Source organism: Platalea leucorodia, assembly GCF_965183815.1.
Source record: "Platalea leucorodia genome assembly, chromosome: 2".
Lineage (NCBI taxonomy): Eukaryota > Metazoa > Chordata > Aves > Pelecaniformes > Threskiornithidae > Platalea > Platalea leucorodia.
In genome coordinates this window covers 59,964,130-59,979,928 of record NC_138824.1, presented here as the reverse complement: position 1 = coordinate 59,979,928, position 15,799 = coordinate 59,964,130, and the positions used below count along the sequence as shown (strand labels likewise).

At 35.9% G+C, this 15,799-nt stretch overlaps 1 protein-coding gene across 3 annotated transcripts in view; it reads left to right on the top strand.

Annotated features, from left to right (window-relative positions):
* The window catches only part of FGF14 (fibroblast growth factor 14), a gene marked incomplete at both ends in the record, with an annotated part of 406,449 nt that overhangs the window by 319,737 nt on the left and 70,913 nt on the right, over positions 1–15,799 (top strand). The window lies entirely within an intron of this gene.

The window sequence follows — 15,799 nt, the reverse complement described above, 5'->3', positions numbered from 1 at the left end:
AGGAGAGAAATGAGAAGGAAAGAGGTGAATGGAATGAGGCTGACAGGAGACTGTGATAAGCAGGGATTTAAGAAAGTGGAGAAATAGCACAGCTAAGCAGAACTGTAGAAAACTCTATGATGATATCATCATTGTACAAATGTTTATGATGATATCACCATTGTTCAAGTCTGATGCTTGCATTTGTTACTACCTCTCTGAGTCTTTCACATGCAGAAACGGCTACTATTTGAACTACAGTTCATAAACAATACTAGTTAAAGAAATATGCTACTTTGAATATACAAAAAGATAATTAGTACTATAAAGATACAGTATTTTAGTGTGGCTTCTTTATCTGTGGCAGCTCTGGCATCTCCTGCCATTTAAACGCTATACTGGGGGTAATAACAGAATTTGACTCAAAACTTGCAATGATGTTTCTTGCCACTTAAACCAAATACGTGTGTCCTATTTGGTTCATTAATGTCCGCAATATCCTTGACAGGACTTAGCTGAAATTTTTTATCTATAAGAAACACTTTCATATTTGCTTAAAATATTTATTTTCCTTTCCCACGTTTATCTCTCATATGTACATGCAAAAAATCTCTTGATATATGAGTTCTCTTTCCCTAAGATTACAGAAATGTACATAAATGCATCGAGGTTAAAAAGCTGCTCTTCCAAACTTCTTGTCAAAGCATGGAAGATCACAGAGTCAGCAGCTGTAGTTGGATATTTTTCAACTAATAATTGTATGACAAGGAATAGTAACAGTAGGTAGGTATGCTAAAATGAGGTAATCTAATCTCATGCTTCAGGAAGTAAGATGATTGCCACAGGGATCAAGATGAATGCTTTCCTCAATATATGGCATCACTTACTGTAGATGTGCTGAAAGAGGTTTTTCACTGAACTATTGTGCAATGGTCACAGCCAAAGGCTGAGCACAGGCTTGATGGACCAGCAGCTTAATCTAGTCTGTCAAATTTCTGCTTCTGGCAGTTCTGTTTCTCATGGTAACCTCCCTGTATTTTTGGCCAATGTTTGTTTTGTTGCATAAATACGATTACACTTTTCTGGATGTTTCTTTATTCTCAGCTTTCTTGTTCTTAGACATATGGGGTTGTCTGTAATCCTAAATGTTGAATGCTGTCTCACTGTGTATTGTAGAGTCTTCCAATACCCCTCTTGTCTTCTGTTCTTTTACTTCCGTGGTAATTGTCACTGCACAAGCAAAAGGATCATGTTTAAAATTTCTCATTTTCTATTCATTACTATTTAATCTTACTCATTCATTGCATCAAAGTATAAAAAGTAGCTAGCAAAGATTTAAAATCTCTCAAATTTTAGACAATTACCAAAAATATGTTTCCAAAACAAAACCCTACTACTTCTTTCCATTATTGATTAATGAATATTCAAAATATTGAAGACGATTGTAGATGGATTTTATGGTAAGTTTAAATCCCTTTCATAATAAATTTGGTTCTTATGATGTAAAGAAGACTTCTCACTGCATCTTCAAGATTTCTAGATAAGAAATAAAAATTAACTCTATGTGGAGTAGAACAACAACAGTTAGACCCAAGTGTTGCTGTCTATCACAGCTGTAGCTGCATAGTTAAGGCACCTTCTGTTATTCAGGGCTATTTCCAAAAGATGTATGGCTAGATACCAAGATAGATGAACAGAAATGAACTATGAGCTTTTAAAAATAAAGTCGATTTTCAAAAAAAAGCTTCTGGTGGGCTGAAGAATTGCTTTAGTCAGGCAAAAATGTGCTTTCATTATGCGAGAAAAGTTCAGTATTATCTTGCAGAAATGACGTAGTCAAATGCATATTTTGTTAATTTCTAATAATTTCTCTAAAACTTTTAACTAACTGGATCAGAATATTCAATTTATATCCCATAATATTAACATAAAAGAGGAAAATGTTGTATTTACCTATGTAATTAAAGAAAATTATGCAAGCTTCCCATAACTTCAGGTAGCTTGGTAAGGCACCCTACATATCCTATAATAAGATGATGTGGGCTCAAGTCTGTGAGTGTTAATTTGTCATTGTACCTTTGCAACGCTGTTCTGTATAAATTGTGGTCCTTAAGATGAGCTGCAGACGAAGGACAGTATATTTAACATGTTATTGTAGTATGCGACTCTACATAACAGGGCTTTGTATAAAAGATATGTTTCTATAAATGCCAAATGTTGAAAAAAGCCACAGCAGTCTTCGCCACTGCTGTAAAATGAAAGTGTTATTTGCAATGCAATAGCCATAGATGTCTTATGTGTTAGTGTTATAGATGTTAATGATTGATTTATACATAATATCTATTACATTTTTGGAACAAAACAGGTTTCATATTATTCTTGATATTTTTTTGGTCTTGTTTTACATTTCTATTATACACATCTATTTTCTTGTTGCAGCATATTAATTTTTTCACTTGAATAGGCAAGTGTGTAGCTGAGATTAGTGAACGATGGTCAGTGATAAATTTATGTCCCCTGTAATCTTCCCATATGCCAAGTGCTCCTGTGGAAAAATTTAGGATGTTTTGGTTTCTTCCTCCTTGGTGAGGTAGCTTTAGCCGTGGGCTGGATCTTGCATGGAAATTTGACCATCTGGGCAGGCCCGTAGAAGTGCTGATTCTGCGTGTCCTGACTAATGACCCCTTACCCTGGCCTCTTGCTGGCTGGCAGAGCCTAATAATCTGGGAGCTGCCCGAGTGTGTTCATGGCCTCCTGTCTTATGTGTGCATGCTGGGGGGGACGGAGGCTGCTTCCACCAGCTTTCCCCTGTTGGATTTTCTGTGGCCAGGGACTAGACATGGCATGCGTCTTTGCAGAGCTGTGACAGTCTGTGGGTGTCCACATAAATGACTGGGATCATCTCTGAAGCCTTCTCATTCCTGTGGGACTAAACCTCTGAAAGGATAACTCAAGACCACTTTTTTTTTTCCCCTTGGCTAAATTTGTATTTAATTATTTGCTGATTAGACTTCACTTACAATGTCAATGAATGTGTTAGGACTGATTTTCAGATGTCTATACAAAACTGGCTAGGAAAGCAAGCATCCGGTAACTTGTACGTAGTTGTAGCAAACATCAAGTCTTCATCTTCCTCTTGGTTTCTCATGTCAAATTCCTCAATCCTCCACTTTCTCTGCTGGCAAATTTCCCTAACAGTGATCCCTGGGGTATTTCCATAGATAGTCCATGATCATATGTGGTCATTTAGACAAGTATCATAGACCTTACAACCTACCTTTGACATTTTTCTATGTAGAGTGTGACTCTTTCCTGCCTCCTCATCTTTTCCTCATTTTGGGACACTATTCAGTCATCAGAGAGGCAGTTTTAGGTGGAGACAGGCTGATACAGACCTCCAGGAGGAATGTATGAGGTTCATCTGTCCTGTTACTTGACCAAGCACTAGCTGTGGCGTGGCATCAGAACAACACCTAGCAATGGTGGGGCCTTTTCTGCCCATAGCTTAGCGTAATCTTTACATGCATGCATCTTTAATCAAATAAAAGTTCCAGTTTCAAATTTGTGAAATACTGTCTGGATATTGGAGGGCACCGAAATTCTCAGAAGTATCAAGTGTTGGCCTAATTCTGATGCTGATCACAATTGCTGATTTCATAGGTAGCAGGGTTGGCATAACTGAGCACTTTCAAAAATCCCTCTTGCAAGGGTTAACCTGGCAAGGTTTATTGTGCGATGTTTATTCAACATATTCTGTTCACTGTCAGGTGAGAAGCTCTCTTGACTGGTTCCTGTTGACTTGACAAGGATTCTTGTTTTTTAGCAGACTACAAATACAACCTTGGGGACATACTGTCTCTCCCCAAGGGTGTCTCGAAAGGAATCATAAATCTGTAGAAAATCAGCAGTCAAACCTGAATCCTGCAGTAAAAATGTTGGAGTAGGGGTGAGTGGACGATTCACCCCATCGTGTTTGAATTCAGTTGTGACTGTTCTCTACATTCTGTTCTCCTGATATATTTGTCACTAAACATTTTGTAATAAAAAGTGACACAATGTCACTACCTGGCAAAACATGAACGCCTGGACTTAATATGCAGGATCTGCAGGAAAACCCTGTACTTTGAGTAAGTGAAACAAAAAGCTGAAGACTTAATTCCTTCTGTGCACCTGTGGATTTATTTTTCCAATAGCATGTCACATTGCGGATAGCTTTGGCTTATTAACAGGATGATAAAATTTTTTAGTATTGCCAGACATTTACATTATATTACTTAATCTTTAGTGTGATTGTGGCTTCAAAGCTGAAAACAAAGTGTTTCAACGTGAAAATGAAATACCAGTACTTTGCGGCTCCACAGATGTACACAGCTAAAGACCTAGAGTTTTCCACAAAAGAGATGTGATTGCCTAATTCACCATGGAATTGTTTACTTATTGCAGAACTGCCTAACGGCTGGTGAATTTTAAAAAGATAGGGAAAGGGTTTTATACCACAGGCACAAAACAAAATATAGCCAACATTTCAAAAGCATAATATGTTCTCTTTTTCATGTCCCTCTTGGCCAGCATCTGACTTCCGTGTTGAGACTGATGTCCCCTAAGCAGTTATACCCTGTCACATTGCCATTCAGGCTACAGGCCAAAACTGAGCACCGTCCAGATCATCAGGAAAGAGAATAATATTATGAAAAGGTCTACTCCTAGAAGTAACTTAGAAGATGTTAAGAATAGGTAGAAGTATAAGATTTTTTTTTATCTGCCAAGTACTACTGTTTCTTCCACCAGTGTTTTACATTATTGGCTGAGTATGGCTTTGTTTAAAAAAACTAAGGGTTTAATTTTTATAAAATTTTAATCAAAAAGCAGACCTGCCTGTGATTAACCACATTCTACAATCCTTATTGGTATTGTTTTCTTTATCCTAGAATATGTTTGATACTCCCTGCCAAGGGAAGAGCAAGGGGCACGTTACTGTGATAATGTGAGAATAGACTAGGCAGACAAAAAAGTAAAGTATAATTAATCAAGAATAATCTGGAAGGACTATCTCTGTAAATTATTGATGTTCTCAGGGAGATATGAACTGGAAAATGTATTCTCTCAGAAGTCTTTTCTTTTTATAATGGCATAGAATAATTTTTAGATTTGGTAGGAATTTTTCCATTCATTCCAGTGGGATCTGGAGCTATTGGGCTATACTTTGGTAGGTACCAGAAGGATTTGGATAAGTGTAAGCATCATTCTCATTCACCTTCTTCTTGGACAAAGTATAGCAGGGAGAATCCCTCTGTTTAATTCAACATCTGAATGCTGTTAGTAAAAAGTATGTTTAATTTCAACCTGCATACCTTGTGCTTCTTTTCCCTCCTTCTGTTTTCTGGAGAACTTCTTTTAAGGCTTAGGGTAAGACAGCAAGAGGCAGCATTTAATATTCTTTTTCAACACTTATGTTGTTTGTGAGGGGGACTGAGTTGACTATTTTCTTCTTGACATTTGAAGATCAGGAGTGTGCCCTTGTCTCTTCGTTTTCGAGTATATATTGGCAGCAGCAGCAAAGGAGATGAAGGAATCGGCCTTTCAGGCATTAGAAGTGACAACTTCAGAAGCATCGGCTGAGGCAATTCTATCACCCATTTAGCATTCATTTGAGCATTGAAGGTGGCTGAAGTATAGCCTTTGAAAACAGAATAAGAGATAAAATTGATATTTCCCCTTAATACTTACAGAAATTTCACTGCATTTTTGACAGCTGACAGCATCCGGCCCTGTGCTATCCTACTCAGAACTGTGAAAGCCACTTTTCTTCAACTGACATGATTAGAGTAGAAGAGATATCAGTTAATTTTTGATTTTCAAAGATTATTGTATGGAGGTGACTGCTCTATAGATGGCATGTGAGAAATAGTGTTGGACACACAGCTATGGATGTATAAATATGACATTGAGAAAGAAGGAAGCAGAAGAAAGGATTAGGGTTAGATGATTGACAGGTAGATCATAGTAGGTTCACTTCAAACTCTGCCAATCAGATGAAAACAGTCTCACTAGTAAATTTTGCCTGAAACTACTCAAGGTAAAAATAGCCTCAGTTGAAATTGTTGGAATTACCCTGATAGGAAATGTGGGGGCACTGGACAAGTCAGGTGCAGACAAGAGGCAAAGTTCACACAAAGTGTCCTTTTATTCTGGCAGATCACAGATTTTGTTAGCTTTGAAGAGGCAAGTTCAGTTTCATTCGTCTGTAGATACACCAAACTCAGAAATATAGCACGGAGTTCTGCAGTCCTGGTCTTAAAAATAAATACACTACAACCTTGTTATCCTCACGACTTCCGTAGACATATTTTTGTGTGAGCCTACAGTGGTAGAAGTTTCTTGGATAGATTTGTGGAATGAAACATTAGTCATGGAAACGTGAAGAAGACATTGATGGGTTGTTTAACTGAAAAGTCACAAAAGAAGTCCATGAGTGTAACTGTTAACTTATGATATTACTGAATAAAGGAATGATGAATAACAGTTGTGATACTGTAGCTGTTTATGACACCAGTTCCTTAGTGTTAATGGGAGCAGAGGAAAGTTGATTGTGCTCAAACATCACCTGAGTCAGCAAAATAAGTGGTTTTTTAAAACATCTCGTTGGACTTAATACAAGGTAAAATGAAAGACATTACTTGTCCTAATAAATATTGTCTGTTGTCTACATTAATGGAATTTAACCAGAGTACTGAAAAATTTGTAGCAAATACTAGAAAGTCTTGGGGTCATTAATGGTTTTGCAGGGCAAAAAGTAAAAATGACAACTTGGGAAAATTAAAATATTTTTGTTTAAGATGATAGTAACTAAAAATTAAAAATATTTTGCAAGAGATACTTTGAAATTATTCAGGTAAAAAGTTTACTTTATTTCCAGAAATAATTACTCAACAAAATTTTTAAGATCTTGAATTTTGTTCTTATTTAGGCTTGGGGAGAATGCTGAAATCTTCCTGGAATTTTTAGTCAAAATTCTAGAAAATCACAAGAAAATAACAACATAAATACAAACTAATTTAATAATGCTTCTATTGCTTATATGTTTAAAGGGGTGTGTTAGTATATATCCCCCCCACATGAATAAAAGTAGTGTAAATTATACATAAAGATGTAATTTAATCACAGTCATTAAAGTAAAAAAAAACAAAACAACAAAACAACACAAAACTATTTTGAGAATGAACCTATTCTCTGTTAACACACCCTGAATAATGCAAATTATTATCCAGTTTTACAAGAACTGAACCTGTGTATTTTGCAGAATCAGAGTATTTCTTTCATGCTTGTATCAATAAAAGGGAAGTGTTGATAATCAAATCAGGAAGCATTGCATTCACAGTTATGTAACAGTAACTTTATACAAAATCAGAGAAAATTAGACAATTGTTTTGCCTTCTTAGTTATTACCATCTGTTGGTAATTTCTAATCAGACTGGGTGGTATTTTTGTAAAAGAAAAGGGCTTCAGAAGTTCAGTAAATATGTTTATGCATATGTGATTTTTTTTTCTCAAAAAAGATGAAACAACCTTTTTTCTTCACATTGTTCCATTCGGCAAAGCAACAAATGTTGAAAAATGCCCACATCTATTTTCTCTCTTTTTTGTCAAGTCCTATTTGTTAAAGTAGTGCTGTACTCTTTTCCTTTATCTTGATGGAAGAAGGAATTTTATTTGGCATTTCATGGCTTGCTGCTTTTTCTAAAGGTTTCCAACTCAATTCCCCTCACTGGTAGACAGCAGGGGGTTCTCAAGCTCATGCTTAAGATTGTTAGTAGTATCTTTCAGTTAATGTCAAATTGGTATCGCTGTGTGATTGGAGTGACCTGGAAAGCAAGCTCTGCTGGATAAGCCCTTATTAAGGTGACATATTGTTCCTTTATTCTGAAGTAAATATCTACTTATAACTGTAAAAAAAAATCAAATAAATAAATAGACTCATTTGTTTATTCTATAGTATGAATAGGTAAAACAAATAAACATAAAAATAAGCAAATATTTTCATCAACATATTTTTCTTTGTCATGTGCATTCTAAACGTCAGCGTTGAAACATTGATAGGAAGGCAGGTTTTTCTAGGACAGGTTGTTAAAATGATAATCTTCTTATATTATGCTAATAAAAGAATACGCCGAGGATTTCTCAAACACATCAGCAGTTTCATACTTTTGGGTAGCCTCAGTGAGGGAGAAACTCTGCTGCTTCCATGAAAAAAGCTTTGTTAAACCTGAGCTGAGGTGCCAACAAATACCCATAGTATGGTGACAGAAACTTCTTATTTTGTTAATGACTTCCACCTGGGGACCCCTAAGAACTCGATATGCAGGAATGAATGTGGCTTTGTAACTCCCATGTGTGCTGTGCAAGAATGCCAATAAGCATTCTTGTCTTCTTTTAAAAAAAAGAAAAAAAAATTAGGAAGCTGTTTAATTTAGAAGAGTTTAATTGACCATAGTAACAGAAGTATGTGTCAAGTGTTAAGTATATAGCAAAGATTTGAGATATGTGAACATGTAACAGTAGAAGCTAGTCTGCACAGAGCCCCTAGTTCTTTCTCTGGACTGTTTTTAAGTCAGCCTCTGACAGGGTTAGAAAGCAGGTACCTGAATTTCTCCTTGTTTTCTTGAATTTAAAAGTCGTAATAAATTCATCATAGCGCCATAGCGTGCGGTTTGAATGTAGTCACAAAGCTGTCTGTCACCTGGAAAACCCCTACTGAAATGATTGCCCTAGATTCAAATGATTTGAGATAACTTTATGGTAGAATGAATTTAACAAAACTTTGAAATTCTTTTTGCAGCAAGCCTGTATGTAGATTACAGTGTGGAATATCCTAATTTCTGCCACTAAACCATGGCAAAATCACATTGCTTATCCACATGCCATCTCCAGAAATGTCTCTTAAGTAGATTCTGTAAAAGTCTTGTCTTTAACAAAATGATAAACACAGCGGCAGAACAAGTATATTTTTTTCATACAGCTTGTTTGCCATAGGCTAAAACCTCATGCTCAAAGTAGCTGTCTAAAATGAGCTTTTTCTGTTTCTCTTTTTTTTTTCCTGTTTCTGATGACTGTTTCTTACCTCAAGCCTGTTTTTTTAGCTAACTGGATTACCTGAATACTGGTACTGTAATTTCCCCCAGGGGAATTTTATATAGAGCCGCCTTATCACTACACTGATAAAACCTTACTTTCACAACCTGATCTGGCTAGTTTGGTCCTGACAGTGGAAATCTCCTAGCTGTGCTAGAGTAAGACAAAGCAGCACTACCAGGAACCAAGCTGCAACTTTTAGTATGTTTTACTCCTTCTTGGAAAAGTTTTGCTATGGCTCTGTTGTCTTCTAGGTTTAAATTCTGCAGTGGAGAAGAGTAAAATAAAAGTAATATTGATGAGATTAAACCTAAGTAAACATTTCAGATGTCAGACCGAGCATATAGATTGAGCAATCCATAATTATTTCAAAATCCCATAGTTTAAAAATATAACATCCATGTCTATTGGTTAACAATTAAGTGAAATGCAATGAAATTATAAGCACTGCAGGCCACAGTCCTGTTAATGCTGCTATTAGATTGGGCCCCTACTTTTTAATAGCATCATAGGTGATCTGAAATGTACATAGCACTTAGAAAAATAGCTATACTTTTATACAGGCCTCTCAATTAAATGATATCACATTTAAAGTTTTTATGCTTGAAAGGAGTTAAGTCAATAAAATTGGAAAAGGTTCTTTCTTTTTTGATGAGACGTACTTAGTAGTTTCTCTTTCGTCTTAAAAGCACCATAATAATGAAAGATCTTAGGTTGAAACTGAAGGTACTCCCTTGTTTCAATTTCTTTATATTAAAATGGCTTTATATCCAATTTGTAAAATAAAGCTAGTATGACACCAAAGCATTAACTTAGCATTAAACTACTATTTTTTTAAGATGCTGACAACTAAAATTAAGTAATATCTAAAGCTAGTTGTTAGCGTGACATCTCAAGAGACCTGTCTTCTCAGTTGTCAGAGCTTCTGGCCCTCGGGAGCTTAATACAGCTCCTTGAATGCTTTTCCTAAGTGTAGCTCAGCATGTGTAGTGTATTACATGATTGCATTTACTTTGGGCTTAAAGAATGCTTGTCAATATTATTTACTTGAAGTCCTGTATAATTTGTTTGAGTTATTTCTTCCGCTTTCTATATTTTCAAATGCTGCATGCCAGGGAATATAATACACGAAAATATATTTTGCATCTTTCACTTTGAAGACCAGCTTCAGATATTTTGTGAATTGTATATTGAAAATTAGTGGTCCAGAAGGCAGGGTGAACATTTGTCCTAAAACCAGCCTGCTAGTCATGCTAGTACTAAGAAATTCAAAGACAAGTTATGCCTTTTGCAAAAAAAGAAAAACAAACAAACAAAAACCAACCAAAAAAAAAACCCAACCAAAAAAACAAACCTTCAAAGAGGAGTATAGGACCTTGCTTATATGTGTGTTTTCTTTTTTCTTCTCTACCTTGCTTAACAAGTTGCTAAAAAGATAATGAAACATCAGAAACATCACCTACATTTGTCAGAAAAAGTCAACATTAGAGCCTAATTAACTGCACCCTTTATTGTGAAGAAAACATGGAGATAAATCCACCCTGCAGTATTACTGCAGTTAAATTTACAGGTGCTTAGTGCAATGAAGTATTAGGCTGCAAACAGTATGCCTGAGGGGGTCAAAATCGGTGAGTATTATGCAAGTAGCTTATGCAAAACCCAGCTACAAATGATTTTCCAAGAAAAATGCATGCGTAACAGATTCTAGCATCCAATTTTCTATTTTTGTTCATTAAGACTGCTGCTTCCTTTCCTGAAGGATATGGAGGGTATGTGAAGGGTAGCTATACTTTTGATTCTGTATAACCCTAAGAATGGCAGAGCCAAAGATAAATGCATCCTTCCGTAATAGAATTAGCCAAACATGCATGGAGTTAGCAAACTTTTAAGCAAAGTTATTTTGATAAGTTTTTCCCCTTTTCCGTTATGTATAATCATTTGTATTGCTGTTCAAAAGAAGACTTTTGTATCAGTTGTCAGGGAAAAGAAAAAGACTTTTCAAAGGGAATGCATCAGGATATACTGTACCACCTAGCCAGTAGTGCATAGTATGATGCTGGCTACCTTAATAAAAAAAAAATTACTGTAATAAAAACTTCCAGTTAACTTGGAAACGTAAGATGGTAATGTGAATGCAGTGTTCTAATGCCCATCTCTGAGTGGCTCAACAGGACAATTACCAGGAGGAGGTAGGAAGCAGACAAGTGCACCTGAAACCTCATATATACGAAATAGAAATTGCTGCAGAGATTGTTTTGAAATGAGAAAGACCCACATGAGTAAAAGGATACTGAATCAAAACTGTTACTGGAGGTAAATGATGTGAAAACCTGTGAATAAATATATCATACTTTCTACTGTTGAGATCTGAAAGGTAATTTGTGATTTTAAGCTACAGAATAGAGGTTTATTGTGTAAATTTGAATGCCATCTATAGTATCAATAGAAGCCTTATTAATATGTAATGAAGCTTTTCCTTTGTTTCTCCCTTCCTCTTTACATACTGTTACTATGACTTATGACATTCAGGAGGCTGTGTTACTTCTCCATTACCAAAAAGAAAAAGGATTTTTGGAGGACTTTTTGTTGATGTGAGGTTTTGGAATGTATGTTTTTGTGATTTTGTTCTACTGTTTGTTTTTTTTGTTTGTTTTTTTTTTTTTTTTACATGGGAAAATGTGGTATTTGGTCTCCCATTGGTCCTTAGCTAAGAATTAAGTGATACATTACCACAATATTCATCATTTACATTATTCGTGTTTGTTTCCTGTCTGCTGTTGATTCTTCTAACTTCGTTAGAATGTGCTTTTTATGTCAAAAATGTGTGTATAACTTAACTTATATCCTTAAACAATAATTCATTAATTAAAAAGTGATCAAGTAGAAGGTAAGTAATTCTTATTTATAGAACTATAAATATATTAGTTTTGAAGACTTGAAACCTATTTTACATTGTATTTCTTTCTTAAGTGTGCTTCCATCTTAATCTTCTTTTATGTAGAAATGAAATCAGTCAAATAAAATATCTTTTAAGGTAAATCCTTACAAAAAAGTTTCCTCACATATTCATGGTGTTTGAAAGTCTGCTTCAGAGCATTAAAAAAACTTAGTAGAATATTTTAAGAATTTCTGGTAGCATAAAGTTTGGGTTCATTTCTATGAGTACTTGCATTTTAATGTGACACATGCTAATAAGGTAAGTAAGGAACTTCAGTATTTTTTAATTATGTCACAGGGCGAGACAGGAAAATTCCAAAGAATAGGATTTTTTCTTCAATTTTTTAATCACAAACACCTCTTAACAAAGATGTCAGTATTAACTACAGTGCATGTTTCTCATTTAAAAGTGCAGTTATTTACAAGATAGAAATTACATAGAAAGGAAATAAGTGTTTTCAAACAGTATAAAAGACGCTTATTGATCATCTGATACATGTTATCCTCCACCAGAGTGAAAGCTGCAAGTGCTGATAGTAATACCGTGTGTCTGTCATTGGTACTGTAGTCCTTCTGCTTTCCTTCCCTCTTCCTCTACTCCTTCTCCGAACCTATTATTGACTTTTGTCAGTTTTTTAGACAGACCTATAAATGCATATATATAGATGTCCCGCTGCACCTCAAGCAGAGCCACATTAATTTCAGTGGAGCTCTGTCTGGAATGATGCATCAGGAGAAATCTGCAAAGGGGTAAAACTGTGCCCAAACAAATCAATATCCCAGATAGATACCCGAAAATCTTTCAGGACCATTCTTTCAGTGCATAAATTGGAATTGTAGGTTGATGGAGTTAGGGAAAACTTGAATTTGGAGGTTTCCTTTAGGGAAAGGTGGTCACAAAAGATGGAGTGAGAACAAATGGGCTGTTGTATTTAGGAGAGCTAACAGTTATTAAAAGCAACAAGATTAAGGAAAAACCAGCGAAACTATCGTAAAACTAAAAAAAATTAAGAAACTGCTTTGACTGTTAGTCATACAAATTGTAGAACAAATGGAAACAAGGATATGGGACTAAGGATGAGTATGGAGGAATAACTGAAGTACATAACTTGGAAAAGATAAAGCTCTAGAAGTGATAGTGAGAAACATAAAAGGTGGCAAGAAGAGCCTGAATAAACACAACAAAAGTAAGAGAAGGAAAAAAGAGCCTGTAGGTCCGTCTTTGACAGGATGAGGAGCAGTGTATGGCATTGAGAAGGCCAAAGTGGTCCAGAACTAGTCTGAACCTAATTGGATCCATTAGAGAGTGAGTCAAAACAAGACTCACTCAAAGCTAGAGGATTTTTAGTCTAGTTAGATGTATTTGATCAGAAGTGCCTGCTGTGACTGTCCTCTAATGTGCCAAAGGAACTCGATGCTGTAAGGGATAAGGTAGGAGCCAAAAACCCAAAGCAAGGCAAGCGTTGCTTCTAGCTTTGAGGGATAGGATGAAGTGGGAGGAGGAGGTAGAATCTAGCAAATGGTATCTTTCTAGGTATCATAGATAAATTCATATGGGCTGTTTCTTACTATATTAATATTTGTGTATTTATAAAAGGAACAATTTTTAAAATAATTTATCAGGAAGTTACTGTGTGAAATCAGTCTCTGCTTTCTTTGATAGTGTAGCTCACCTAGTGGTAAGGAGAAAGCTTTGCATATGCTATATCTTGAATTCAGTAGGGTTTTGACGTTGAGGGAACTGGATTACATTAATCAGTACTGTGGAGGAGCAAGGAAAGAAATCAATTATTTTTATATTCATCTAGAATAAGACAAGAGGTAATTAGTTTAATTGTCAGTGAAGACAATGTCAGGAAAAAATCTTCAGCTACGTGAGGTACTGGGAAAAGCTAAAAACCTATGAATCATCTCACTGGAGGTTTCTATGAGTTAGACAAACTGTTGTCATCATGATCTAGACAGACTTGCTTCTGATTCAGAGCAGGCAACTTCAGCAGAGTCTATAACCTCTCTAACCAGAAACCCTTTTCCTGTCCAACACTTGCCTGACTACTCTGATTTACATAGTTTATGACTCTTGGCCATTGAGAGATAATGCAACCAAATAATTACTAATTACAATCTTCTTTATCTTGGATGTATTGTCATTTGGACTGCAACACTTGCTCAAACTGTTTCTTGAAAAAGAAATAGTTAGGGGACTGCCCATTTCAGTAAGTCTGGTAATAATTAAAATATTTGAAGTTGAGTTTTTCCTTCTAGTAAACATAGTTAATTCTAAATGTAAGAGATGTATTGTCATTTAGGCAAGGTAGCAGCCTGAATTTGAAAAAACAGTAAGTGTCTGCATTTATTTCTACTAAGAGCTGTACAGTTCTGACTGTTAGGTCTAATTTCACAGGCCTGATGAATTTCAGTCAGTATTTGGTGTATTTTCCAGAGAAGATTTCTTCATGTGGCATGCATGCTCAGACTAGTTCAATATGGTTGATGAATAGGTTCTGAATCATTATTTTGGAGTGCCTTGAATACTTCCCACTTAAAAATATAAAGAAATAGCAGTCTAAAAGTATGCTTTGATTGCTTACTTTACAGTAAATTCAGCCCGATTATCTGACGACTGTGAGAGCCCCGTGGAATTCAGACTGAGAAGACTGAAATCGAGAATTGCCTGGTTTTTTAGTGAGGAGTACTTTTCCAGGGTCAGTAACATCTTGCAGTACCATAGGAATTTGTTTTTCTTTGAGAATTTCCCACAGATGTCAGGTTTATTCTAGGAGGCTTAAAGAATACTAGTGAACTTAGTAACTGGGGACACTTCAGAAGCCGAGATGATTTCTGAGGCTGCTCAGCTCCATGTGTGTGACTCACTAGGCAGACTTTTCAGAGAAAAATTGTTTGTGTCTGCTTGTAAAGAAGTAACGCTGTAATTGCACAGCACTGGCTTATACAGGGTAATAGCAGATTGTTGTCAATTTTGCGTATAATACAATTTTCTCTCTTTTACATGTGGGCTAGTGGTGGACTGATCTATCAGAAAGGAAAGTTAACTCATGCTTCAAAAAGTGGGGCAACCCCCCATTGTACTCCTTTTGGCCTCCTGGCCTACAAGGCTCATCTTCTTCCCTCCTTCCATCCCTCCCTCCTTCTCTCTCCCCCAGTGTTAGTGTCCTAGAATATTGTCATCATCACAGACCAATATATTGTTGTGGTTTTGTTTCATCTTGTGTCCCTAAGTTTTCATAACCATGTCCTACATACAAGCAGCTTGCTGTATTCCATTTGGAAATTTGTATTCTGTACTGAGGGAATCACAGCTAATTGTTAGAGCAAGGACTGTGCTGCATCTAGTCTCCCTTGAGAGGATATTTGTAATGTCCCCACAGCAATTAGTGAAAAAAAGAAGGTACGTGGTGATGTTATTATTGTTTATTGTGCAGGTAAGTCTGCCTTCCTATAAGGCACCGGATATACCCTCTTCTGCATGTGTTTTTCATGTTTAACATGTAAGGAAGTTTTATATTAATCAGTGGAATATGAGAAGTAACAGTGTTTTTCCTGAGTTCTGAAAGCTGTGAATTAAAGTCTGCTCTACTTCATTTGGATTTTAGACCAGCTTTAAGGAATACTGTGCGTATATGAGTATATAGGAGGCTAAATTTACTCTAAATAAGGTAAAGTTGCTTGACTTGTGTGATATTATTTCAGGAAAAAAATCAATCACTGTAATTGGTAGTTGTCATCGTATCAT